This window comes from Physeter macrocephalus, chromosome 9 (genome assembly GCF_002837175.3).
Source record: "Physeter macrocephalus isolate SW-GA chromosome 9, ASM283717v5, whole genome shotgun sequence".
In the NCBI taxonomy this organism is placed as follows: domain Eukaryota; kingdom Metazoa; phylum Chordata; class Mammalia; order Artiodactyla; family Physeteridae; genus Physeter; species Physeter macrocephalus.
The window spans coordinates 100,288,919-100,315,121 of record NC_041222.1 but is presented as its reverse complement, the minus strand read 5'-3'; the positions used below and the strand labels follow the sequence as shown (position 1 = coordinate 100,315,121).

Genomic DNA, 26,203 nt, shown 5'->3' with positions numbered 1-26,203 from the left:
GCGCGCGGGCTTTCTCTAGTTGCGGCGAGCGGGGGCTACTCTTCGTTGCGGTGCACGGGCCTCTCATTGCGGTGGCTTATCTTGTTGCAGAGCACGGGCTCTGGGCGTGTGGGCTTCGGTAGTTGTGGCACTCAGGCTCTCCTTGAAAAACATTTTAATTGTAATTATTACATATATGACAAAAATTACTCTATAAGTAGACAGTCCTTCTCCCCATTCTTATATGTTTTTAGAGTTTCTTAGATAGCTTTTCATAATTTTCGTGTTTTTCCCTTTCTTACTCATACTGCACGCCTTTTAAAAATTATTTTTATATTAATGAACGACATTATATTTCTGTTCAGCAATGTCATTTATGCACTTAGTAATACAGGTATTCGCCAGTTTTCAAAAGTTTGCTTTATGCCACTTCGTTTTTGAGAAAGTCCTACTTTAGTGCCTGTTTTCACTAACCAGAAAAATTCTGAGGAGGATTTTTGCTTTTATGAAAAAAGACGAAAAGCAAAATAGGGTTCATTGTCTGTTTCCCAGCTAGCTGTGGGGGAGGCAGTGCACACCCAAAGCAGGTAAAGCGGCCCCACTGAGCTCCTTCCCCAGGAACCGCACTCAGCATCTCAGTATCCAGCCGCCGTAGCTTTGAAATGTGTGAGCATCTGTAATTTATCTCGATTTATTTTGTGCATCCGTTAGCAAGATTGCTTCTTCGCTTTATGCCATTTTGGCTTATGAAGGGTTTCATAGGAACACTGTCCTTTCAGATAGTGGGTGAAGCCTGTATATCTAGGACACCTCCCCACAGCTATATGAGATGACACATAATTTTTTTGAAACAGCTTCCTTTTGACCGACGTTAGGATTGTTTTCCAGATTTTTTCTTTCCTTTTTTGTATATTAATATTACTGGTGTAGTATTGTCATTATAAATAGTCTCCCTGTACAAATAATTTTGCTTACATGAAAGAAGAAGTGTAAAGGATCCTAGTCCCAGAAGTCAAATTTGTGTGTTAAAAGCATGTGGGTTTCTACATTTCTATAGATATTGCCATTGTTCCACAAAAATTTAGCACCAGTTTACACCTCTCCCAGTGGTAAATTTGAGCACCGCATCCCCCAGATTCTTGATAATCATTCTTCATCTGTTAGTATGTTTGAATTTGCATTTCTTAAGTTTTGAGTGAATTTGAAGGTATTTTCATATGTTTACAGATCATTTTTATTTCTCAGTGAATTGTCTATAATCATTGCCCATTTTCCAGTGGATTGTCTTTTTCTTAGCAATTTGTAAAAACTGTGGATATTAATATTTGATGCAAATATTTACCTTGGTTTGTTTTTGTTTATAATTGATTTTTTGTTTGGTTTGTCTTTTGTAAAATCAATTGTAACTTCTCTTTGACTTCTAGTTTTTCTTTATATCATAATTAAAGTCCTTCCTGTGTTTCAAAATTTATTTAAAAAATTTAAGTATTTTTATAGTCTCACGTTTTAACTTTAAATGTGGTATACCCAGAATTTGTTTTGGCTTAAGGAATGAAGGTAAAGATTTGGCCTTAAGTTTTCCAAATGGCTAGAGTTTGTCTCAATGTCATTTTTTGGAGCATTTTCCCTTCTTCCTATAGAATCCTTGAATTTGAGATTTTCTGACTGATAAATGTATTGTATTTATAGTAACATCTAAACTAAGGGACTGATTTTCATGAGAATGTATTTTACATTGGATGCTCTTGAACAGATAGGCATTGTTTTTAAAGAAGTTTGATTCTATGATTTGTTGAAATTTATTTTTTAAAAAAATAAATTTATATTATCTATTTATTTTGGCTGCATTGGGTCTTCATTGCTGTGCGCGGGCTTTCCCTAGTTGTGGCGAGCGGGGTCTACTCTTCGTTGCGGTGCACAGGCTTCTCATTGCAGTGGCTTCTCTTGTTGCGGAGCACGGGCTCTAGGCGTGTGGGCTTCAGTAGTTGTGACGCACGGGCTGAGTAGTTGTGGTTCGCGGGCTCTAGAGCGCAGGCTCAGTAGTTGTGGCGCACGGGCTTAGTTGCTCCATGCATGTGGGATCTTCCTGGACCAGGGCTTGAACCTGTGTCCCCTGCATTGGCAGGTGGATTCTTAACCACTGTGCCACACCAGGAAAGCCCTGCTGAAATTTATAATTAACTTAACTGGCACTCATTGATTTTATTAAACGGGAGACCTCAATGTATCAGTCTTGAAGTGACAAATGGAGTTTTATGATTAATATAACAAGACTGAGTATAAAATTACTTGCCTTAATAAGCTATAAAGCATGTCTTCTGAGTATTAAAATCTCACTACTTTATCATTAAAGGTCTTGACCAAAGTGAGAGTAGTGAAAATTGTGGAATTCAAAGAATAGGGTCAAATATTTGTTGTTGTTGCATTCTCTGGGTTGGATGGATTGGTTCAGGGAATATGATAGAACTGTAACTTGTATAACAAAACATACTGTGATTGAAGCAAAGGGGGGAAATGAAACTGTGAACATAGTATGGACGAGGATAAAAGTTACTTAAGGGAAAGATCTGAGTTTTGGAGAGGCAGCTACTTTTTGTTTTTTGCCAAAGAATGCTAGCAAATATGAATTGAGAAGAACTGTGGGTTCTCTTTGTTGATGTAAGACACAGATTTGGAATTTACAGATAAGTGAATGTTTTAGGCTTATAGCAAAAGTAGATCTATCGATTATTTATGTCTTCTTTGAAATTTATTGCAACTGAAAAAAGCAGGGATCTATGACATACATGATACATTGACTGTTTACAAATCAGACCAGCATGCAGTTTTCCTTGATGAAAATTTGAATGCATCACAATATGAAACTTATAGAATCATCTTATGAACATCAGTGGTAAATGAACTTCAGAGCTTATTGATTTTGTTTTTAATATTTTCACTTGAGGCAAGCCATAGCCTAAACCTAGATATGACTCAAACAGTTCTTTTCTTCTTTATTCTAAATATTTAAGTGTAAATTACAGTTTATTCCTCTAAAGTGTGGTTCTGAGACCTAGAAACTTAAGAGTCAAACCATTTAACTTTTGTACCAGTTGTCCAGATATTAAATTTAGTTGGAACTCACATGAAAAATGAAGGAAGATAAGCTAACTCAGACGTGTTTATAGACCCTTGATTTAAGACAAACAGAGCCTAAATTGAATCATGTGTTTATATTTTGATATTTTTTGGTAATGTACCATATTCCTACACAAAGAATTTCATTGGTATAGATCAAGCAGAGAAATGAAAAACATTGAACAATGTTAGTATAGACTCTAGTGGTAATTTATGTATTTTATTTAATTTGATGGACATGTATGAATGGTATAAAAAATTTATGAGATATTTGTCTTCATTACAGTATAGTTAAGGCCAACTCTTTAAGTAACTGGCAGCAGAATTTCTGATTTTCAATTGTGGCTTCAGGTGAATGAAATACTCTTCTATTAAGTGATTTGAAAGTTTCTTGGCTGACATAACCTTACAAAATAGTCTGAGATGTTTATACTTGGGGTTGAAACCACCAGTGCTCTCCAAATGAAGGATAATTAATTTTCAGGATTGATGTAGGGTTTTGAAAACACAAACTTCATGTGGAAAGAGACCAGCTGGTGACTGGCGTTCACTTGCAGTGTGAGCGTTGGGCTTCTGAGTGGGTTTTGTTTCCAGTCCTACAGTCTCATTCAGCTGTCGTGTGATACATACCGATCTCCTCCTCTCATGGAAACAGCAATCCTTTTTTTCTGTCCCCTTAGCATTAGAGCCCAGACCCGAGACAAAAAGTTAGGAAATAAAAGGCTAGGACCCCACTCGCTGAGGTTTGGAACCATCTTTCTTATTCAGCATTTGACTTACAGTGCTTCGAAACATTCAATATTTGTGGAATGAGTGAATGCTCACTTTGTAGAAACAGGTTAATTTTCACTTACTACTAGCATTACTGTTGGAACTAGGAGTTCTAAATACACAAAATGTGTTTTTTAGGGCCAGATCATTGTTCTGGTTCAGCGTTACACTTTACTTTCTTGCCTTGGTTTATGTGCGTAAAGAAGTGCTAAGTTGCTGTCTAACATCATTAGCTTCATTCATGATATTGTTATATTTAACTCTGTAAGAAATAAATAAATGTTTCATAATCTCAGGAGATGAATAAAATATTACTCTGGCTTTGTTGAACCACCTTGGAATTAAATTGTCATTATTGTTATACCCAGCAAGCTGACAGGGTAAGACGAGCACACTTTCTATATAAGGTTGTGGTACTCTGGATGGAAATGTGCACATTTTCATTTTTCTGAGATTAATAATGCCTTCTAATATTTTACATTTTAGTGTCATGTTCGAGGTTTCATTTCATGACCATTTGTTCATTCACATGTATTTTTATTTTTAGCTCTAAGCGAAAGACATGAGGCCTAAGACTGAAATGAGGTTGTTTTGAGGCCATCTGATTTCTGGCTAGAAGGTGTGCGATCGCCTCGTCCTGAAACCACTGCAGACAGAATGGTAATGGCAAAGCCTGAGACAAAGAGAGGCCTTCATGTTTTTCCATGTCTCCTCTCCTACCCCAATTCCTTTCTTTTTAAACTCAAAATTTTAAGTTGTGAACAAAGGTATTAAACAACATGCTGCCATTCTAACCAAACTGGTTCAAGTGTTTAATAACAAAAGGATTAATTATATAAAACTACATATTAATTAAAGCTTTTAGAGTTGTTTAAACATAACTTTAAAAAAAATGAGCTCTTGTGAGCTACTTAAGTAACAGCAAAATATTTATTATACGAAAGCACCTGAGCCCATTAGGTATTTGCAGATTGAAATAATGTTTTTCCTTTGAAAACCGATACAGCTTGCTCTTAACAGGGACTACGGGCTTAATAAGGTTTTCAGAGTAGGAAGTAAGGATTCTTGTCACAGCTTTGCTTTTCTATCATAAAGAGTTTCGATGTTTTATGTATGTGTGTGTTTTTTGCTTTTTACTTTTTAAAAGGTAAAGTGCCCATTAAGGATGTGAGTTGTATCAGTTAAACCCTGCTCTAATTATTACGTGTATCTTAGTTCAAAATATATTTTATTGTTGAAGATAACAGCACTCTGTTATAGTAAAACATTTTTCAGGGAGTGTAGTGGCTCTCTTTATTTATTAAGCTTATTCCAACGGACCATGTCCTGTTAAATGTGTTGATGTAGCGGTGCTTATAAGGCAATCACTATCCCTCCACGGCCCCCCCCCCCCCCAGAATAGAATTTCAGTAGATTCTTTGCTCAAGTTCAAATTTTATACTAAGCCACTTTTTCAGAAGAAGTGGCTCTTCATATTATTTCATTTCCTGTACTACATGTAACAGTATTAATAGCAAAAATAATATTATAAATGTACTTACATTTAGTCTAAATTATGCATCAGTTTGTTTAATTGATGAGGTGCTGAGAAAATGAAATTGTCATCCTATTCCAGAGAGTAATGCAGAGGGCAAATTCTAAGGAACTGACAACAATACGAATTATTATTATTTTTTTAAGTCATGCTTATTTTCATGTTCTCTTCTAGAGGCTCAGTGGTAATATAGTTCTAAACATCACCTCATTTCCTTACAAACAGTGTTTTCTTAAAAACAGTATTACAAATAGTATTTTACTGACAGTATTTTCTCAGACGTTGAGAGTGACTTAAAATTTATAAAGTATCTTCTTCTTATTCATGTATGTGATCTTCTGTGATAATAGACTTATTCACATGTTATGTAAATCCAGGCACTGTTTTGGTTGACCAGAGTGCAATGACTATGTATGTGTGACCTCAATATATACTTAGATAATTCAGCCTAGCCTTGTTCTAAAGAAAAGCAATGTACAATAGGTTGTTTCCTTGTTTTATCTTATCTCTTAATTTGTTGTTTTACTCTTCTTTTGGAAATGTGAACTCTGAACTCCTGATTTTCTATGGAAAAATTAAATAGGCTGGTCTAAATAGCATGGTTTTTAAGCCTGTAGTTAGAAGAATTGTTCATATAGTTCATTTTTGTGTATTAATGTTTTAATGAGAATTACTGATTATTTTTATTTTTAGAAATTCTCATTTCTTGTATTTTCCCAAACAAAATTGTTTTCCTTTTTCAAATAAAGCCTATCTAGATTGACCCTTTTTGAGGTTACAAGAACTTGGAAGGTCATCTTATTTCATGTGCTAAAAGTTAATGTAATAGAAGCACAAAGACTTTAACCACTACTAACTGGCTAAAACATAGTTCCTAAAGGTATGAGTTACATAAGAATGAAATCAATAATTTCATTTATGCATCTGAATGTCTGTTACCTTAATGGTAGCTTTTCAAAGAAAATAAAGACAAATCTAATACCACCTTAAAGCCTGAAGCTGTAAATATGAAGATATTTTGACCCAGTAAATATTTAAATAGGTAATGTGTATGAATATAGTTTAATATTTATTTTGTTATAAGTAAACTGCCTTGTTATTAAGCAAAACTTTAATATTAGACTTACAAGCGTATAACTGTAAATGAGAAAAAAATTAACTTTAAAATGTTTTGAAAATTATGAAAGTAAATATTGACCTTTTCTAAGAAAGTCTTTTCCTTTTGACATTGTTTAATTTTTTTTCCTTTTTGTTTTTTAGGTTTGCAATTTTTTTTGGTGATGGCATGTTCAGACTCTTGGATCCCTAAGTTGAATATGTTGGAAATATTTAGGAACTCTGGAAATTGTTGTTTTTGTATATATAATGACTTTCTAGGTGAACCAATAGATTTAATAAAAAGTATATAAAAGAATAGGCATTATAATTTTGTATTTCTAAGTTAGCATCATGTCTCAAATTCTCAGCTATCATTATTAGTGTCATACTCTGGAGACAGTTATCTTTTGAAGATTTGGGGGCTCTCATGGACCTCATATTTTCCCAGGCAGTTCATGTAATCCTCCCATGTCAATTTGGTCAGCTTCTTTGCCTGCCTACCCTGTAGGGTAGCTTACTTAGATCAGAGGTGATTCTTGATCGGGAAGAGAGAAGGTAAAATGATCATCAGGTGAGTGCTCGCTTCGGCAGCACATACGCTAAGATTCGAACGCTACAGAGAAGATTATCATGGCCCCTGTGCAAGGATGACATGCAAATTTGTGAAGCGTTCCATATTTTTTTATTAATTAAAAAAATCATCAGGTGACAGTCCTAAAGGTAGTAATTACAGAACTTCAACCTGGAAATGGCCTCAACATGGTCTATATCAGAATATGCAAATTCTATCTGATATATCCAAGTACATTTGTGGCAAAATGCTGCCAATTTTCAAGTTAGATATTATTACGTGGGACGGAAGTGCCAATGAGGAGGGAAAGGAGCTGCTCAGTTTCACCTCCTCCTCTTTCCCTGTTGTCGAGTGAATAAATTTGGAAAGGAAAATGCCAAGAGGCAGACTTTGTGAATGAAAAGAAGGAACAAAACCTGACTTTCCAGGAAGGACTGTTTCCCTAAAAAATTTGAAAGTTGCCTATATTCTATGTACACTGTTTTAAAACTATAGGCTACTTTTCACGTAGACCCAGAATGTGAACTAGGTCATTCTTGACCCTAGAAATGGGTGGAGATGTATTTGATAGGAGAATCAGTGCCTGGGTGACTGGAGTTCCATTATTGGTGGTTATCTTCTCTGGCCTGTTCCTGCTGGGATTAGGGACTTGAGGAACATTCTGGGTGGGTAGTTATTTTGATGGTCAAATATGATTGCCTCCCTATCCTTTTGACCAAAACTGGAGAAAGATTGATTTTTTTTTTTAAGACCATATTCAGAGCAACTTGGAAAAGGATTAAAGGGAAAGGATAAGTAGAATTCAGGGAACTATAGAGATTGAGTGGTAGCTCAGTAGGATGTTAATTATTTGTTTTTTGCAAGTTTTATTATTGGTAGATTATCCAGTAATACAGAAATTGGTGTAGAACAGAAGTTTTCATAACATTTCTATTAGAAGGCGTTTAGAAGCTAAATAAACTACCCTGTAACCGCACCCTCCCCCCTTCTCCCTTGCTTTACTTGGTTAAAGAGGAATTGGCTGATATATATTTAATAAATGGCACAATGAAAACATCAGATAGATTTTTTAAAAATCAAGTTATATTTGAATCTAAATGTGTTGCCTATTTAGCTGCCTTCCCATTACAACTGGCTTTTACAAAACTCTCTTTCTGTGATACTTTTGTCAATAGAGGTGTTTCCTCTTAGCCAATTCTAGCTACAATATTGACCGGGCCTAGGCATTTGATATACCCTAAAGGAATTAGGCAGGAAAAAACTTGGTCCCTACTGGAATGAATATTTTAAAGACCTTCTTAGATTCTGTGAACACTGTGAGTACAAATGAAAGAGACCCAGGAGAGGGGAAAACTTAAGAGCCTAAAAATAAAAATGATGGTGGGGATGGGGGCGGGGTGGTAAGCTCTTATATAACTAAGCTAAGGTGCACTAAGTGCAGGGAATTAGCTTCCTGGAGGTTATGAGGTAGCGTGTGAAATCCCTTGGACAGGAGGCATTCCGAGGTTAATTTGGGTACTTCACACTGGCATTCCCCGCAGTATTTTAAGGATAGTGGCAGGTGATCTTGGGAAATATCAGTGCATTTCCTAACAGTGAGTTTGATTTTATTCTGGTATGTTATGAATGGGCATGTAGCTCAAAGATTAGCTTAATTCAAAATCAATATCTTAAATATTAGAGAAAATATTATAAAAATGGGTCTTCGTCCCTGCTGTATAACTTTCAAAAATAATGCAGAATACTGAACATAGTAGAGAATTGATGGCGTGAATATAATCAGTATTTGATGGTTGCTTTCTAGAAACTTCTAAATAAAACCTAAATTTGTTTAAAGTTGTACTACAGTAGCATTTCTAGTGTGTATGTCTCATGGGAAGGTCTCTACCTTCTTGGATCTCACTGCACTTCACGGCCTTGCACATCACTGTGAGGATTCAGAAATTGACTCAGTTACCCCGGGATGATTAGATCTCTGGGTACAATCAGTACATAGGGGCACACAGAGAAAGTGAGCCTCGAACGATGGCTACTTGTATTTTGGAAGCTTTAAACCCCATTTTGAAAACCGGCAGAAAGCTACGGATCGTTTCCCCAACAAAACTGCAATTTCTGAGGGTAGAGGGACGGCCCTTGGTTGTCATTCAGGATGCCCTGATCTAAAAGACCATCTTCATTTTACTTCTGACCTTGCTCCAGCTTTGCTGTCACTCTCCGTCTGTAGTTCTCTGTCACCTTTGAATGGAGCGCCAGATCCTGAAGGATGCTTACTGCCTTACACCCTGAACTGAAGCCACAGTCCAGAGCTTTGTGATGTCATGGAGCAAAAACTCTGCAAAGGGCTGCCCCAAAGGTGCAAATGGTAAGAATAGGGCCTGAGGCATGGGACAGCCCTCCTAGGTAGTACCTACCTCCTGCTGGTTTAGGGGCATTTATTTCATAGTCAGTTGAATATTAATGTTTTGTTTTTTAAAATGAGAGTATTTCTCCTAAAATTTTTAATCATTATAAAGGTGTTCTACCTAAATGTAACTTTTTTTCTCATCTTTTAGGATATCACATTCATGGTGTGAAATGTGTACTTCAAATTAACATAATGACTGGAAATTCGGGATTCTGTTATTTTGTGACTCTGAAATTTGTAGCACATTTTCAGGAAAACTGTTGAGATTCCTAGATATTTTGTTCTTTATTCAAGTTTCCTGCGTGTATGATTATTTCTGAATTTTATTAATCTATTTGTAACTTTAGAGAAAACTGCCTTCAGTTCATATTTTGACACAGAAGGGATGCTTTGATTTATCTTATTAGAAACGTGTTTTGACAAAAAATTCCATTTCTCTGATCTCCATTTTGGAATCTCAGATCAACTGCTTGTTATGGCATTCATTGGGACTTTTCTGCAAAATACAGCTTCACTGAGAAGGTCATCCTTGAAAAATCAAGAAATCTGCAGGAAGTAATTTTGGGACCGAGTAGAAAGATGGAAGATCATCATCAGATTACAGCACAGCACACTCTGGAAACGTCTTAGACTTCACTGCTTTTGTACGTGAAACATAATTTGAATGTCTTTTATGAATTGGACCTGTAGACAGATAACATGTATCTTGAATGTAAGAAAAACACAACTCTAGCCTCTAAAACACTGCCGTCAGTACAGTCGACTCTTGATCGTTCACACTGGTGGAGGGAGCCTGGGTCCTTCAGCTTAACTAAAGTTAGACATCATGTGTTCCGATTCAAAGGTGTTTCTGTGTTCCTTTTGGAATATAGTGTTTGGACTTTTACAACATGTGCCTCCCAATTTCACCTGCCCTGAGAGAGGAGCCTGAGTTCATCTGTGCCCAGATGCTTGTTCTCTGTCCTTTTTTTTCTGTACTGTTGACCTAAGTGTGGGGAAAACGTTGAGCATATAGGATTCCAAAATTGATCAGAATCTGTTAAATCTATCCCACTTCTCCTTCCCAGGTAACTTTATTCCATTTCCTTTTCAGCTCTTCTAAATGTTGCCCAATTTTAGCCCCTTTGTCTTAGGTCAGGATAGAATTATAACAGCACTGTCCAGGCTTCTTCCCTCTTGTCCTGTTTTGTTCTGCCTGTGATGGGAGGTTTCCGTTGCTTTCCTCTGAAGGAGTGAGTCTACTTGTGTCCTTGCATTTCCTTCTCCCTCCCTGCCTGCGGGGAAATAGAATAGATCCAGACGTAGCAATCTTGGCTCTCTAAGGTTTGCCTATAAAAGTTCATAGTATTGTGTTTAAAATAGAGCTTTTTAGCTGTGGTGTTGACAGGTGTCTCCATTGGCCGCCTACTCTGTGCTGATGCTCAGCTGGGTGTGGCTGTCCACTCTTGCCCTCACCACCCAGGCCTCTTGAGGCCAGGAGTGAACCCTCACCCTGCCTCGGGCACAGCATGAGCCAGAAGTGACTTCTCCGTGAGCTTGCCTAGGTCCTGGAGTCAAGAGTTTATGAGATAGTTGAAGACATCCATATGTTTTCCCCCAGATGCTAGTAAAACAAATCATGTGCAGAGAAAATGATCACGTCAGTGAGATTTTGAAAGCAAGATTTGTCCAAAAATATGCCAGATTTGAGGTTAACCTACATGAACCCACATTGACCATCCAGGTATGTCTTACTTTAAAAAATACACAAAGTAACATAACCCTTAGAAAATATTACCAAATTATCCTGACATTTTCAAAATGTGATAGTACTCTAAACATTTTTTTTTACAAGTAGCTTTCAGAAACACGTGCAAATGTGTTTTGTGTAAAGGAGTATATACTGTATATAATATTCTGACTCTTGCTGTAATAAAATTAAACGGTCTCATTATTTAAAGCCTAAGAGTTTGAAATTATTTTTTTGAGTAAACTTTTACAGCATACGATACTATGTTTACTTCTCATGGAATGTACAAATATCCGTAGAAGCTGCTCTTGTGTGTTTGTTTTCCGCATATTCCACATAAAATAAAAATACTGTAAACAGGGTCCGTGTCTCCAGTAAGAGTTTCCAGACTTCTGGCTGTAATTACCAAATGCTTGGGATTGGGCTGGCTGGAAATGCGCATCAAGTATTTCTGTGTATGCAGCAAACTTTGTCCAAATAAAGTAGCTTTGTACTCTGAAGGAGCTTTTAGTAATGATACTTTTGTTAAATAAAATATGTGAGTTAAAGGAAAGGAACAAAAAGATCTGTAAATGTGATGGTCTCAATTAGTGGTTTGCGACCGTTTTCTACCCAGGTTAACAGCAGTAGCAAGTCAGTAGGAATGGGGTGGAGGTGGCATTTGTAGTTTGAAGGGAGAAGGAAGATCCCCATCTGCAGTTAGCAGTGGTGTGGGTCAGTGTGTGTAAGCTGTGACCCGTGGACCCTGAATGCAAGGTCAAGCTTGGTACTACTAGAAGTCTGTCCTCACGGTTCCTGAGCGAGCAGCAGGGAAGGGTGTTGATCTGACGCAAAGTAGGAAAAAGAAAAGCAAAGACAGTGTAAGGACTTCAAAATATTTTTTCGGTTAAAAAAAAAAAAAAGAAATGTCCTTTAAACTTTTATGTCCTCCTGTCCACTGTATGCCCTTATTTGGTGAAAATGAAAAGCTTGCCATCCCAAGTTAGTTCTCTACAGACATTAAAAAATTTTCGTATCGGTCTGTGAAATCGGAAGGCTGGGAGCTGCTACTTCTTGGAAAGTTAATTCCAATATTCTGTGCAATATTAGCATATTAAGGTCCCAGTTGTTTATCCCACAACCCATAACTCATGGGACACTGGTTAGGGTGCCAGAGAACAGTTTGGGAAGGTGTAGATAATTACTTCAGCACTGCTGTGTCATGGGAGTCACTGTCATAACCTTATTATGGGTAGCAGTTAAAAGGATAGCTGGTATCCTGTTTCAACCAGTGGTTGTCGGGAAATCTCTCAGACAAATTGCCCGTAGTTTTGTGTGAAAATGAACTGATAATGCAAAGATCTGCTACAATACAGACTTGGAGGAAATCGTTTTTACTACTTTGCAGATGGTTTTTCAACCTGTGAAATGGTCATCAACGTGCAGGAAATTCTACACTTATATGACCAGGAACTATGCAGTGGTTATAACATTTTTATTTCTGCTTATCTCTAATATTAAAGTTCAAGATTGAATAGTCTTGTGTGACCAGACTGCTTTTATTAATTAGCTTTAAAAGAACCGGAGAAAAGAATCCCGAAGAAGGAGAAACTAAGGAGGACTCCGAGATGTGTTTGGGCTGTAGGGTGATCACCTTCATCTTCCCCCACCGGAAGGGCATTTTTCAGAAAAGTAGAAGCCACACAATACCAATTTTTATGTCTTGTCTACTTATGTGCTAGCCACTCTGCTAACTGACATATATATATATATATATATAAAATATGTGTCAAGGAGCGAATTTCCAAGAAAGATACTGAGATTTCTTCCTTTGGCAGCTTTAAGATGAAGGTCGGTATCCTTCCTGAACAGGTGCTTATAGGCAAGTTCAAAGGAAGTCAGTGATCTCTAGTCATGGTTTACAGTACTCCAAAGTACCTCCCTTTATCTCCAGGGATGTTGCAAAATTCTCACTGAATTGCTCATTAGAGAAAGCTTGTCATAGTCTACGTTAAGTGTTTTCCTTAGAGACTTTTTCTTAGGAGACCCAACTTTGAGTTATTAAACCCAGGGCTATGATGAGTGAGGCAGACACCTGCTTTCTGTATTCACTGGAACTTGAAAGCCAGAATGAAATTACTAAATAAGATGAAATTGGTTTGAGAGATATTTTGGACTTCATTTGCTACATGCAGTACGTCCATTCCCAAGGGTGGAAAACAGCAAGAGTTCTAAATTTCTCAATACTTGGAAGGCACCACTTTCCCATTAAAATTCTGGATTAAATATTTTGAGCATTCTTAATTTTGTAGCAGAGAAAGGATAATTGATTGAAACCATTTCACCTCAAATATGACCCAAAATTTTGGTGGATCTGCAGTTTTGTATTCTGAAGAGAAAGCACACGTTTCTTATTATGGGCCTTTGATAACACAGATGTAAGTCCGGAATTTAGTTTTTTTCTCTCATCAATATCTCAGTCTTCCTCCAAACCAAGTAACAGTTTTAGTCAAATAATACCGCAGGAACTTTCCCTTAGGAATTAGGACTTTCTTTAGCTCTTGAGTTACTCCGAGAGGCTTCTCCAGGCCCCATTTTGACCTTAGAAAACCACATCACAGAATGAGTTATGCAATTTTCAAAGCCCCATTTGCAGAATCTGCTAGCAAATGTTAAAATATTCACATCATTTTAGGCTAGTTTTCCCACTTTAAAAAGGGAGGGGTTATTCTTCCTAAGTACCAGGCTAAAGACAGGTGAATGGGTGGTTCGTGGATCTCGTTTGGGACCTCCCCTGGTTCTTGTTGGCCCTGATTCAGCAGGACTCGCCCCTGGTGTTGGGGTTGAAGGCCATGGCTGGATTTTAGGAGGTCTGAGGCAGGTGTTGGAGCATGGCTTATCACATCTACCACCATAAGCAGTTCCTGTTTGCTTGTTTTATAACATCCTTCCAGGAAGTCATTGTAGCAAATTGTTGTTTCTCCCTGCCTCTAGATTATTTAGATTAATGTGGTTAAATTGAGATTAAGAAATTAAGAGTTAATTCAGTGGTTGCCATTTCCTCTAAAAAATTGCCATCAGCTGCTGATCTAGAATTCGATCTTCCATGTCCTAAATTCTGATCAAAAAATTATCAATTTGGCCCTTTCTCTTATCTTTCCATTCTTGGTCTCCTGCCCCGCAGATCTTTCTGGCTCCCTACCAACTTTTGGTAGTGAAGTTGATGAGCACCTTAAGGATTTGAAATTTAGAGCAAGAATCAGAGGTGATAGGAGGGAAGTGGCACAGGGATGGGTAAAAGTTCTTATTAAAGTGCAGCAAATACTGGATTAGAATACAGTTATCACTGGTTTATCAGTATGTTTTTATGGCCAAACAGCTCAGAGCTGAGTACTGCACATTAACTCTTGCCTCTTCCAGTTCTGTTTTTGTCCTCATCTTCCTCCTGCTGATGGAGACTTGAATCCTCACAAATGAAATGTCTGAGCACTGGATTACCCTGGTGCCCAGCCGGGCATCAAGTGGGCAGAGTTTCTGCATCCTTAGACAGCCGAGTGAATGAAAAGGCCACGTTTCTCAACAATTGGAAGTTGTCGCTTGCCAGTCTTGTTTCCTGTTTTTTCCCCACCTTTTTCAGTATGAGAGTCTCCAGCAAAATCATTTCCTCTAAAAGCTATTCCCGTAGGGGATCTTGAGAAGCGCAGTACAGTTGGACATGGCACCTAAGTAAGTTATTCATTCCTCCAACATACTGGACGCTTACTGTGTTCTGGGCTCTTGGAAAACAGAACACACAAAGCGTGGAGTTTACATTCTGGCAGAAGTAAACAGACATAAGTAAATTATCCCACTGTGGAATAAATATCAAAAGAGAATGTGCTGAGGACCCTGGTGAGGGATGGAGGGGTAGGTGTCAGTTTTCAAACAGGGAGATCAGAGGAGACCTCCCTGGAAAGTGTGATTTGGGAAAGACGATGTTTGTAGTAATTGGAGCTGAGCAACAGGTTTATCTTAAGGAAGAGAGAAAATATTGAAACATTTCCAACAATTGTGCATGGCTTTTCTTGCCACTCCTTGATCTGTGCTAGAGGCTTGCGCTGCATCTAAGACCAGCCGTGCACATTCTTGTTTCTGCCACTGTCATTCCTTTTGCCCAGAATCTTCTTTCCCAGGATCCAGCCCAGATGGCATCTACATGATGTTATTTGTGGAGATAGGCAAGGTCATAACAAGCTGGACTGCATGGCAGAATCTGACACTGAGAGTGCTGAGGGCCCACTAACAAAGGATGGGCTTTTAGAGGGGGCCCCAGGGGCCCATACTTTGCCAGGGGGTTAGAAGTACAGGCCAGGCTGAGCAAGGTCAAACTCAAGGGTGGTGAAACTGAGACAGATCATGGAGGACCCCAAATGCCATGGAGGGAGTAGGGGTTCGGTTCTACAGGCAGCAGGGGACCACTGCTGTCCTCTGGGGCTTCTCCCATGTGGGAGTTTCCACTGGGTATAGCAAAGATTCATTGGCTCTTGGGGGTTCGCAGTTTATAATCTCTGGCAAGTGAGGAATGGAGAGGGTGGTTAGTAGTAATTTCCTCTCTTCCCTCTCTCAGTACCTGTGTTTCCAAAAGCCTATAACTTTTTCTTCTCATACAAAGCATATGATTTGTAAAAATTTCAAGTGGCACAGAAAAAGAGAAAGCAGAGTTCACCATCTCACTGCTATTAATATCCTGATCACCGTCAGTTTAGACTTCTTTCTTCTCAGGAGTATACAGTATTTGCTAACAACATCCTTTGTAATGGGTGCTCCATGCAGATTTAACCAACACTATTGCTGGAAGTTGAGTGGTTTACGATTCTCATTATTCAGGTTCTTTCCAGTTTTCATCCTTATAAACTCAGTTTCAATAAATAACCTTCTGTATAGTATCTGCACTAACCCAATCATCTCCTTGGTGTAAATGATGGACAATTCCAAAAATGGGGATGCTTATAACTGAGATACAAGATTTTACGATTTTGTGCTGTAAGATGATACCTGGGAGCAGACTGGGTGTGTGGGTGGGTGGCTGCGTGCGTGCGAGTGCGTGTGCGTCTGCGTATGTGCGTGCGTGTGCGTCTGCGTGCGTGCCTTGCGTATGCGTGCGGGCATGTGCGCGTGCCTGCCTTTTCCTGTGCACCTCAGCGACTGCTTACGTCTTCAGACCTGCGTGGTGACAGCAGCAGGTGGGTTGAGGGCGGTGGCGCGGAGGGAACCGCGTCTCGTGTCGCCTCGCGGTGGGGACACCTGTGGCTCACGACGCGCGTCAGCAGCCGCTTCCAGAGCCCTGACAAGCAGGCCGCGGCCCGCAGAAGCCTTGGGTATGTAAGTGCTTAACCCGTATCGTAGCCGGACTCGGGACTTTCTAGCTTCTTCCCATGAAGCTCCTTTGATTCCACGGTTTACCGTTCTCATTAGGCGGATCAAAGAGACAACACATTTTCCTAGGAAATTGAACATCCTACCGCGAAACCCCGATCTATTTCTCAGTGTAGAAGTCTTTAGGAGAGTAACGCACACTTAAGTGTGTTACTTTATTTTTTTCTGGGAAATGTCCCCTCTGGAGGTGGTCAAATTGGATTACTCAATGGGTCTTCTGTCTATGCCATCCTCCCCAGCCACTTCTCATCTTCAAGGTTTCTAGATGGTTCCTAGATTGAGCCACTGTGCACTAGACACAATGAGCAGAACTCAGGGAGTCCAGGACTCAGAGCCCTGTTACATGGAAGGTTTGGCTTAGGGTTGAAGTCATAAGGTCTATTCCCTCTTCTTAAAAATGGGTGCTACTGGGACTTCCCTTGTGGCTCAGTGGTTAAGAATCCGCCTGCCAATGCAGGGCACACGGGTTCGAGCCCTGGTCCGGGAAGATCCCACAGGCCGCGGAGCAACTAAGCCCTTGTGCCACAACTACTGAGCCTGCGCTCTAGAGCCCATGCTCTGCAACAAGAGAAGCCACCGCAGTGAGAAGCCCGTGCGCTGCAACAAATACCCGACGCAGCCAAAAATAAATAAGTTTACCAAAAAAAATGGGTGCTACTTAAAAACCATAGCTATGTCACCTGTTTTGCTCATCGTCCAGCCCCTTTGGTGTTTACCACTCCTTTCCATCTCAGGGCCTTTGCCGTCGCTGTTCCCTTTGCCTGGTAACGTGCCCGCAGGGGCTCACAGGGCTCCCCGCCTTGCTTCCGTTAGCTCTCTGTAAATTGTCTCCTCATCAGATGTGCAAAGCAGCGTCTCTGGTATTAGCTCCCTTATTTCCTCCTAGCAACTATCGCAATCTGGCATGAAAGACTTGTATCCTCCACTAAGCCATAATCTCAGAGAGGGCAAGGTCTTTGTTTTGTTCCTGGATGTTTCCTCAAAACTAGAACGACATCTGACATATGTTAGAAACTCAGCAAATACATAATATTTGAAGGAGTGAATGAATGAATCCCCCACTGTTCCCACTTTGGGAGTTGTGAAGAAACTTGGAGCTTTTAAAGGCTCTGGAAGAAAGCAAAAGACATACAAAAAAGCCCCAACTGCCGTAGAGGAGCCTCGGGGCAGGGTCCCCAGGCGGGGCGGCCTGGCCAGCAGGTCGTTCCGCCAGGCCGTTCCGCTTCCAGCCCCTTCTCTGCCTGAATGTTCCCTTGCAGCTAACAGTCCCCCCAGCTGGATGGTGACGGTGTCTTTAGAAAACGTTTTAATGGATGACTGCATTCAATAGATACTTTCTGGGCAGCAGCTATGGTGCCAGGTATCGTGCTGGAGGCCAGGGTTACAAAAGTCATCTGGACAGACTCACTGAGCCTGCAGTTTTTCAGGGTGTGAGTTTGGTTGGACAAGACTGCCCTTCTGCCATCCTCACACTAAGAGAAGAGCTCTGAGGGAGGGGAGCTTTGTTCAGCGCGAGGGGGGCTGTAATGTGGAGCCAGGTGTGCATGAGGAGGTGGTGGCTGCCCATGTGGTGTGTGGTCCTTGTGCAGGAGAAGGGCACAGGTGGGAGGAAGACAACATGCCCGGCCTCAGGGTTTGCTTCGACCCCCCACCCCCCAAGCCGGGGGCCCAGGGGAGAGGAGGAAGCTCGCAGTATGCCTGTTTTCTCCTGCGAAATTCTTACGCCCACCACTTTCCAGCTTAGACTTCTACAGACGAAATTCTGAAGCTAATAATGATTTTAAATATTTCTATGGGTGAATGTTCTAGAAAGTTCCTAGGCCAGAAAGTCTATTTAAAAACGACTTTCGAAACGATGAATTTGTATTTCTCCTCCCACTTAAGACTCAAGAGGAACAAAGAAGACTGTTCCTCCAACAATACGAATAGACTGAAATTTAAGGGAACAGGATTTCTAAGTGATTTTGCTCACTTGTTCAAGCATAAATAAATAATCAATCCTTCAACTACTCTAAAGGAGGTATCTTGAACTTTTCTGTAAGGAATCTTTAACTGAAAAGGAACGTAGTACAAACATGCATGACCATGTAATCCAAACTGTAAGTGACTCGGAGATGAGCATGGAGACAGAATTTCTGTCTTCTAGTTAGGAAATTACTGAAATACTGTTCTCCGGTATTTAGACATTAGAACACGTAAAATTCTAAGGATGAGAAGTACACATGACATTAATAGCATCAGGAAAAACCATAGACAGGTAAAAATAGGACCTCATTTTCATCCTGTCCGCTGGGTCCTCTAGATCACATGCCAGCTTTCAGAAATAACACCCAGCTCAGTCCTTCTCAGTGTGTGTGTGTGTGTGTGTGTGTGTGTGTGTGTGTGTGTGTGCGCGCGCGCGCGTGCACAACTTGGGTACCTAGTTCAATTGCAGATTCGGATTCATTGTTTCTGGAGTGGGACTTGGGATTCTGCTTTTCTAACAGGCTCGTTGGTGAAGCCAGTACAGTTGGTCCACAGATCACACAGAATAGCAAGACTCTTGCTTACCAAGAACTTTCACAAGCATTTGTCCATGGAAACTTTGTAACTACCCTGTGAGTTGAGCAATGCTGGTGTGACCTCCTTTTACATATAATAAGACAGGTTCCAAGAGGTAGAGTGGCTAAAGTTGTGTTAGAACCCAGGTTTTCTAACTCCTCATGGAGTCTCTTAGGCTCGTTCTAATTTAGTTGTTGCATCATGGATATAGAACAGGGCGGAACAGGGCGGGGGTGTGGAACTAAAATACCATTTTTGGAAACCCAGTAGAGAAAATAATGCGGAATTTTATTACGACAGTGGTGTCTCCTGAGGTCTCCTGAGCGGCGCTGATGGACTAGGGGGTATCAAGGTCGTCATGTGTGAGTTCTTAGACTTGTCATTTGTAGGCAACAAGGAGACAGCAGATGGCGAGCGCCCTGATGGTGACAAACTTAACTGTCTTTGGGAAAATCGGATTTACCTTGACTAGAGGCTGCCTTCCACATTTCAGATGGAAGTAGAGCTCTAGGGCACAGTGGCGTTGATTCAAGGAGCACTGTACTTGTCACATGGGGCAAAGGATGTGCAAATCCTGTGCAGGTGGGCTCAGTGTCACTCAAGATTTGCTGACAGGAAACACAGTGTCTTTATCTCAGCCAGATTTTATTTGGTCTTAAGATAACTTTCAGTAAGGTCTTGATTATGCTTATTCTTCATATGGATTATGCTGAGAAATCACTAAATATTGTCTAACAGAGAAAGATACCTGCGTGGAAACCCATTGTGGCCTCTGTGAGCCTTGGGTCTTGGGCCCCAGCTGGCAAGAAGAGGCCGGCTGTCCCTGGGTCCATGAGATCGGAGGCCAGTGACTCTCATACGGCCTTTTACTTTCACGAGGACTATTTTCTAGGGAAAGACTGCTTTATTATTGATGTTGGTCCATCTTCCTTCCTTTTCCAAACTCTCAGGCATTTGCCACTGAGCAGTCCAGCGGTAGCACAGAAAGATTTGATTCATTTGGCATCTGTTCAGCTCGAAAACACGAGTGCCTTGATTTTGCAGTGTTCTAATGGTGTCTTGTTATAAACATAATACACGTTCACTGCAAAAATTTTGGAGATTAAAGGAAGTACAAAGAAAAAAAAAAACTATACTCCTACCACCCAGTGATAACTATTGTTACCATTTTTGTATCATTCAAGAACATGTTTTAACAAATTGACACCATTAAAGGTTTTTTTTTTTAACTATTAAGTTTTGTAACCTATTATTTCACATAAGAATATTAGAATGATTGTTTTCCCAAATGTTGAAATATTATTTAAGAGGGTTTTTTTTTGGACTAGTTGGTATTCCATCCCACGGATGTACCCAGTCATCCCTTATTGATGAACATTTAGTTTGTTTCCTATTGTTTAATGTGTTATGCTGCAAGGGAGATCCTTGTACTAAATCTTTATACACATCTCTGGTTCTTCCCTTAGGATAAATACTGAGAATTGGAATTACCAACTCTAAAGATATATTTAAAATATTTGTTGGATGATTGATGCCTCTTGATAAATATTAACAAGGCATGGTCCAGAACAGTTGTCCAGTGTATACCTTTAACTAACATGCACTCTGGCTATTTTGGGGCATTGTTTTTAAACTTTACCTCTTTGACTGTTTAAAAAGGTATCCTTTTGTTTTACTTTGCATATATTTGATTTTCACTAAGATTGTATTTCTTACATGTTTTTTCTTTCGTGAAATGCCTCTTAGGTCCTTGGCTCAGTTTTCTCTTGGAGTTTTGTTGTTGTTTTTTTAATGATCCCTGAAAGCTCTGTATATTAACATATTAACCTTTGTCACTTGTACACATATTTTCCCTCATTTGTTATTTAAGTTTGTTTATAGTATTTTTGACATTTAGAAAAATTTACACTTTTACTTAGTCAAATTTTTCAGTCTTTTATTTTATGCTTTCTTCCGCATTTAGACTTTAAAATGTCTTTGCAGTCCTGAAATAAAATGACTGAAGTTAGTTTTAATTGTAGACTTAATCGGAAGACAGTGGACTTAGGAATTGGCAGCAAGCATTTTGAGGAAAATACAACCACTAATTAAATGTGAGCTAGTCTTAACCAGTTGTGTACATCAGAATCACCCATTATGGCTTTTAAAAATTTACCAGTGCCCGAGTTACACCCCAGAGCCACTAAATCTGAAGCTTAAAAAAAAGTACCTTACACAAGTCCACAGACTTAGGAGCAGAGCCAAGTCACACGTGATTCCCACCACCACCCCTTGCCTTGAGCATTAAATTTTATTAGCGTAGTGGGTGTGTTTTGTCTTACCCTTTACGGTCTGTTAATAATGAAGATCAGAGTGCTTTCATGAAGAAGGGGATTCAGAGCAGAGTGCTGGGGAGCCCCCTACAACATTATGATGGGTCTCTGGAAGCACCAGTCTCCCAAGTCCACATTTAGTGCACATGCATGTGATTATTTCCAAGCTCCATGGTTGACCCACATGCTTGCCACTACAGTATGGCAAGTGGACTTTTTTTTTTAATTGGAAGAGATAATATATTTACAAATGTAACATATCTGAGGAATACATAGAACGTAATCTATTTGAAGAATATCTAGAATATATTAGAAGATACACTCTATTTACAAATTATAAATGTAATACCTCACATTTATATATTTCTTTTAACCAGGATTCATTATTCTTTCATATATGGTAGTATCTCATTTGAAATGGGGTGTAGACCTTGCAAATTAGTATTTACAACTCGGGAAAAGAAAGTCAAACCAAAAATGGCCAGTTTTATATCTCTGAACAGATTTGAATTATGCTCATAAATCAAATAGGAGTGAAAGTACACTCCTGTAGCCTGGAGTTGTCTCATTAAAAGGTTTTATAAGGAATTTGCCCACAAATCAACCTATGTATTTTTAGTGTCCACCCCATAAGTAACATCCTGCATTCTAAGGAGCAGCCAGTCTGCCCACGGGAGGTGAGAGGAAGACACAGACCATCCTTGGCTTTGGGCCAAAAACTTGGCATCTCAGAGCCTCGGAAATAATAGTGATGATGGTGATGACGATGATGATGATGGTGATGTCGCCTCGTAGGGCTGAGAGGAGGACTAGGTGGTAATTTAACTCCAGTGTCTGGCAGCTGGCAATTACCCCATTCAAGTTGGTGCTACCATCCCCCAGTCTGTTCACTGCTCCGGATGATCTGAAGAAGGATATTTGGGGGTTAGGGGCAGGAGGCAGAGGGTTCCGAGGAGAGGTCCCTTTGTGTGTTTGAGTTCCCCTGATCAGTTTGAGAGAGAAATTACATATGCCCCAAACAAAAAGAGATAATATAAAGACACTGAAGTATGAAGTGCTAAATTTCATGTTACAGATAATACATTTATTATTTTTAAAAAATCAAAAAAGGGAGAGACAGGTGTGGCCTGAAGTACACAATTTTTAATATCATTTTCATGTATAAAATGCTTAAACCAGATCTGAATGCATCTTAGGTAATTATAAGAAGAAGAAGAAGAAAAGATCACGGTGCCTAAAATCTCTGTCATAACTGGGAGGTTGAGAGTGTATGAGGGGATTAAGTGCTGGTGGGCGAGACCCAGTCCATGGTAGAGCTCGGGGAGCAAGGGAGGCACCGAACTTCATGCCAGAGTTTTTCCTGCATCACCATCCTTGTGCCTTGGTGGAGGCTCTGATTTGAGATAAATGTGCAGCACAGCTGGCCGCCGTGGGCGTCCCGGGCAGGCAGGCAGCCCGGCCGGGTCTTCTGCACTGTGAGTCCCAGCGCCAGCCCCCAAGGTCTTCCTGACTGTACTGCCTCCCGTGAGACGAGGGGACCGACTGGCTGATTTGTGTGGTCTTTAGGCCCCTTTCAGCTCTGATATTTCATGATGAAAAACCAATTTATTGATGATTGCAGGCCAGAAGAACTGAAAGAGGTTGAAAGGGATGCTGAGTTCTTTTCCGGCCAAAGTTCCTCCAGAAGTAGAGCAAAGTGAGCTTCTTGATCACCATCCAGGAGGAAGGGTATATCTTTGCACTTCTTTCTGGTTTTCTTGCTCATCTTTGCCGGGCAGGACCATGGCCAGCTCTTGGCAGATTTGTGAACTAAGCAGTTTCTCTGTCTTTTAAGACCCAGGATATCCCCCATCCCTCATATCCTGGCTTCCAGGGCATACAGATCTTTCCCACCAGGGTCCCCTCCTAGCTACCCAAAACCTAGAGGGGGTCTCAAGGTCAGAGTGTTCCATGTACAAAGTCCACAGTGGTGTTTGCACAATTATTACTCTTCATTTTCTTCAACAGATGCTTACCCAATAGCTGTTGTGTGCAAAGCACTGTGCTGGGCTCTTGGGCAGTATTTTTCAAACCCACTAGTGGGCTTTGACCTCAATTTAATTGGCTACAATCAGAATTCTAAAAATAAAAGAAATAGAATAAAATAGAAAATGTCAAAGTGCCTCACATACCGTAAGGGAGTATTATTTAATAAAACATTTGTTTCAGTTTTACATTCGTAGGGGTGTGTGTATGTGAGTGTAATGAGTTTCCGTGGAAAATGTATTTCTACTCTGCACTGTAGTCAGAAAAGCTTACGAAACAGTGCTCTGGGCTCACCATCCCTTATCTGCAATTCCACGTTCCAAAACACAAAGCTGTTTGCTTAAGTTTAGCACAAGTTCATTTGGCAGCAAAACATGACCTAAATGCTTTAAGGGTATTTATGGTCTCTCTTTATCCCACTTGCTGTGAATATGTGTACACTTAACTGCAGAATGGAGTTGTACCTTAAACTCCAGTGGGCTGTTGTACTTACTCACTTTCCTAAGGGCCAAAAAATTCTGATCCGTAGCGATTGTGGACTTGTATAAGGGATAGAACAGTTTTCATTCATTTAGCAAACGTTTATCGAATGCTTCCTGTGAGCTTGGTGTCGTGCTGGGTGTCAGGTGTGGAAGGAAGAAGGGTTTGTGTGAGACGAGTTCTTGGGGAATTTCGCGACCCCGTGGGTGAGATAGAGTTGGGGCTACCAGAGCTGGACTTGATTCCTCTCCTTCCACGTTCTCTCTCTCTGTCCGTTCACCCAGACCGTCAGCGGCAGGGATTCTCTGCACGAGGCCTCGAAGTCTCCGACACCAGGGGTCCCCAGCCCCCGGGCCTCAGACCATTACGGTCTGCGGCCTGTTAGGAACCGGGCCACAGAGCAGGAGGCGAGCGGCGGGCAAGCGAGCGAAGCTTCACCTGCCTCCCCGTCGCTCGCATTACCGCCTGAACCATGCCACACACCCCTGTCCGTGGAAAAACTGTTTATATCTTTTTTTTTTTTTTTTTTTTTTGTGGTATGCGGGCCTCCCTCTGCTGTGGCCTCTCCCGTTGCGGAGCACAGGCTCCGGAGGAAAAACTGTTTTGCACGAAACGGGTCCCTGGTGCCAAAAAGGTTGGGGACCGCTGTCCTGCACCACGTTTCCAACACCACTTCACGCCAGCGCTTCAGTTCAGCATGTTAAAAATCAGGCTCCAAACACCTTCCTCCTGTATTTCTGTATCCTTAGAAGTACCTCTGTCTCCTGCACCTGGACGCAGCCGCATCCTTGTCCTTGACCCTGTCATCCGGTTACTGGTCAGTTTCTGTGGATTTTTTTCTGCCTGTAGCCCCTGCCTCTTTTCCCTTCCATCCATTCCCAGCGCCACCGGTTGCTGCCAGAGCGGATGATTACTTCTCACCAGAAAGAGAGGATGGTCTAGAAGTAGCTGGGGGAAGTCAGGGTCTTAGGGTCATAGAGACCTGGGCTCAAGTTGTCCCTCTAACCCCTTCTGGCCGAGGGGTCTCAGGCAGGTCTCACAGGACCAGTTTTCTCATCTATAAAGCGGAGGCAGTGATAACAGTTTTCATGAGCTGTAATTAGGAATCGAAGCATGTACACCAAAAACAATACTGAAAGATAAGCCACAGGCTGTGTGCAGATATCTGTAGGGCATGTAACTAACAGACGATTAGCATTCAGAACTTATAAAGAACCTCCTTTAAACCAACAAGGGAAAAAGACCCAATTTTTTTAAATGGGCGAAAGATATGAACAGAGAGTATCTAGGCAGGAAATCAAAAGACCAATAAATACATTAAAAGATGTTTGATCTCATTAGCAATCCAGGAAATGCAAATTAGAAAAAAGAACTTTGGGTTCACGTCCATCATATGGCACAACATGTAGGCACAGATGTCAAGCAACAGTAACTCGCATTGCTGGTCCACCGTCTCAGAGAGCAAGTGAGCAAGGCCGCGGGTCCCTACCGCGCAGCAGCCCCATCACCAGGAATGCTGTTCACAGCCTTGTTTTTAATGGCAGGAACATCAGAAATAACAAAAATATCCATTAAAAGGAAAGGGGATAGTCATTCAGTGGAATACTGTACAGCAATTCTGTACTGTACAGAACTGCATTTGTATCCTCATGGCTGAGTCTGAAAAAAAATGTTGAGTGAAGAAAGCAAACACAGAATATCTACAGTATGAAACCATTTGTATCACATTTTAAAACATGCCAAACAATGTTTATTTATATATTATACACATTTACATATATATGTGCATATATTTATATGTGTGTGGGTATATACATGTATCTAGCTTATGAATAAATGTCTATCTAGCAAAAATATTAAAATACGCCCGGGAACAATTAACAACAAATTCATGCAGTGCTTATGGAGTGGAGAAAAGTACAGAGAGGCTTTCAATTGTATGTTAAGTGATTTGTCTCTCACAAAGAAAATGAAGCTATTCATGCAGAATGTTAAGTTTTGACAAAGTTGGGTGGGCATATAAGTGTTCCTTGTATTTTTCTCTTTTCTCATGTGCTTGAAATATTTCATTTTTAAAAAGCACTTAGGGGGGCTTCCCTGGTGGCGCAGTGGTTGCGCGTCCACCTGCCGATGCAGGGGAACCGGGTTCGCGCCCCGGTCTGGGGGGTTCCCACATGCCGCGGAGCGGCTGGGCCCGTGAGCCATGGCCGCTGAGCCTGCGCGTCCGGAGCCTGTGCTCCGCAACGGG

At 40.5% G+C, this 26,203-nt stretch overlaps 1 protein-coding gene and 1 non-coding gene across 6 annotated transcripts in view; both read left to right on the top strand.

Annotated features, from left to right (window-relative positions):
* The window catches only part of XKR6 (XK related 6), a 276,374-nt gene that overhangs the window by 73,164 nt on the left and 177,007 nt on the right, over positions 1-26,203 (top strand). Inside the window, exons 1-3 of one of the 5 annotated variants that reach the window (XR_008618290.1) lie at positions 4,140-4,527; positions 6,662-9,432; positions 9,936-11,383. The exons of 1 other annotated variant lie outside the window; for it this stretch is intronic. The gene's annotated coding sequence lies outside the window, so the exon portion shown is untranslated. Of the gene's footprint in view, positions 1-4,139; positions 4,528-6,661; positions 11,385-26,203 lie in introns of those variants that run through there. 3 more of the 5 variants (XR_008618292.1, XR_008618291.1, XR_008618293.1) reach the window with 3 other exon arrangements.
* On the top strand, positions 7,075-7,181 carry LOC112066748 (U6 spliceosomal RNA). Its single transcript, XR_002892845.1, has one exon. It is a non-coding gene; the product is annotated as a U6 spliceosomal RNA (small nuclear RNA).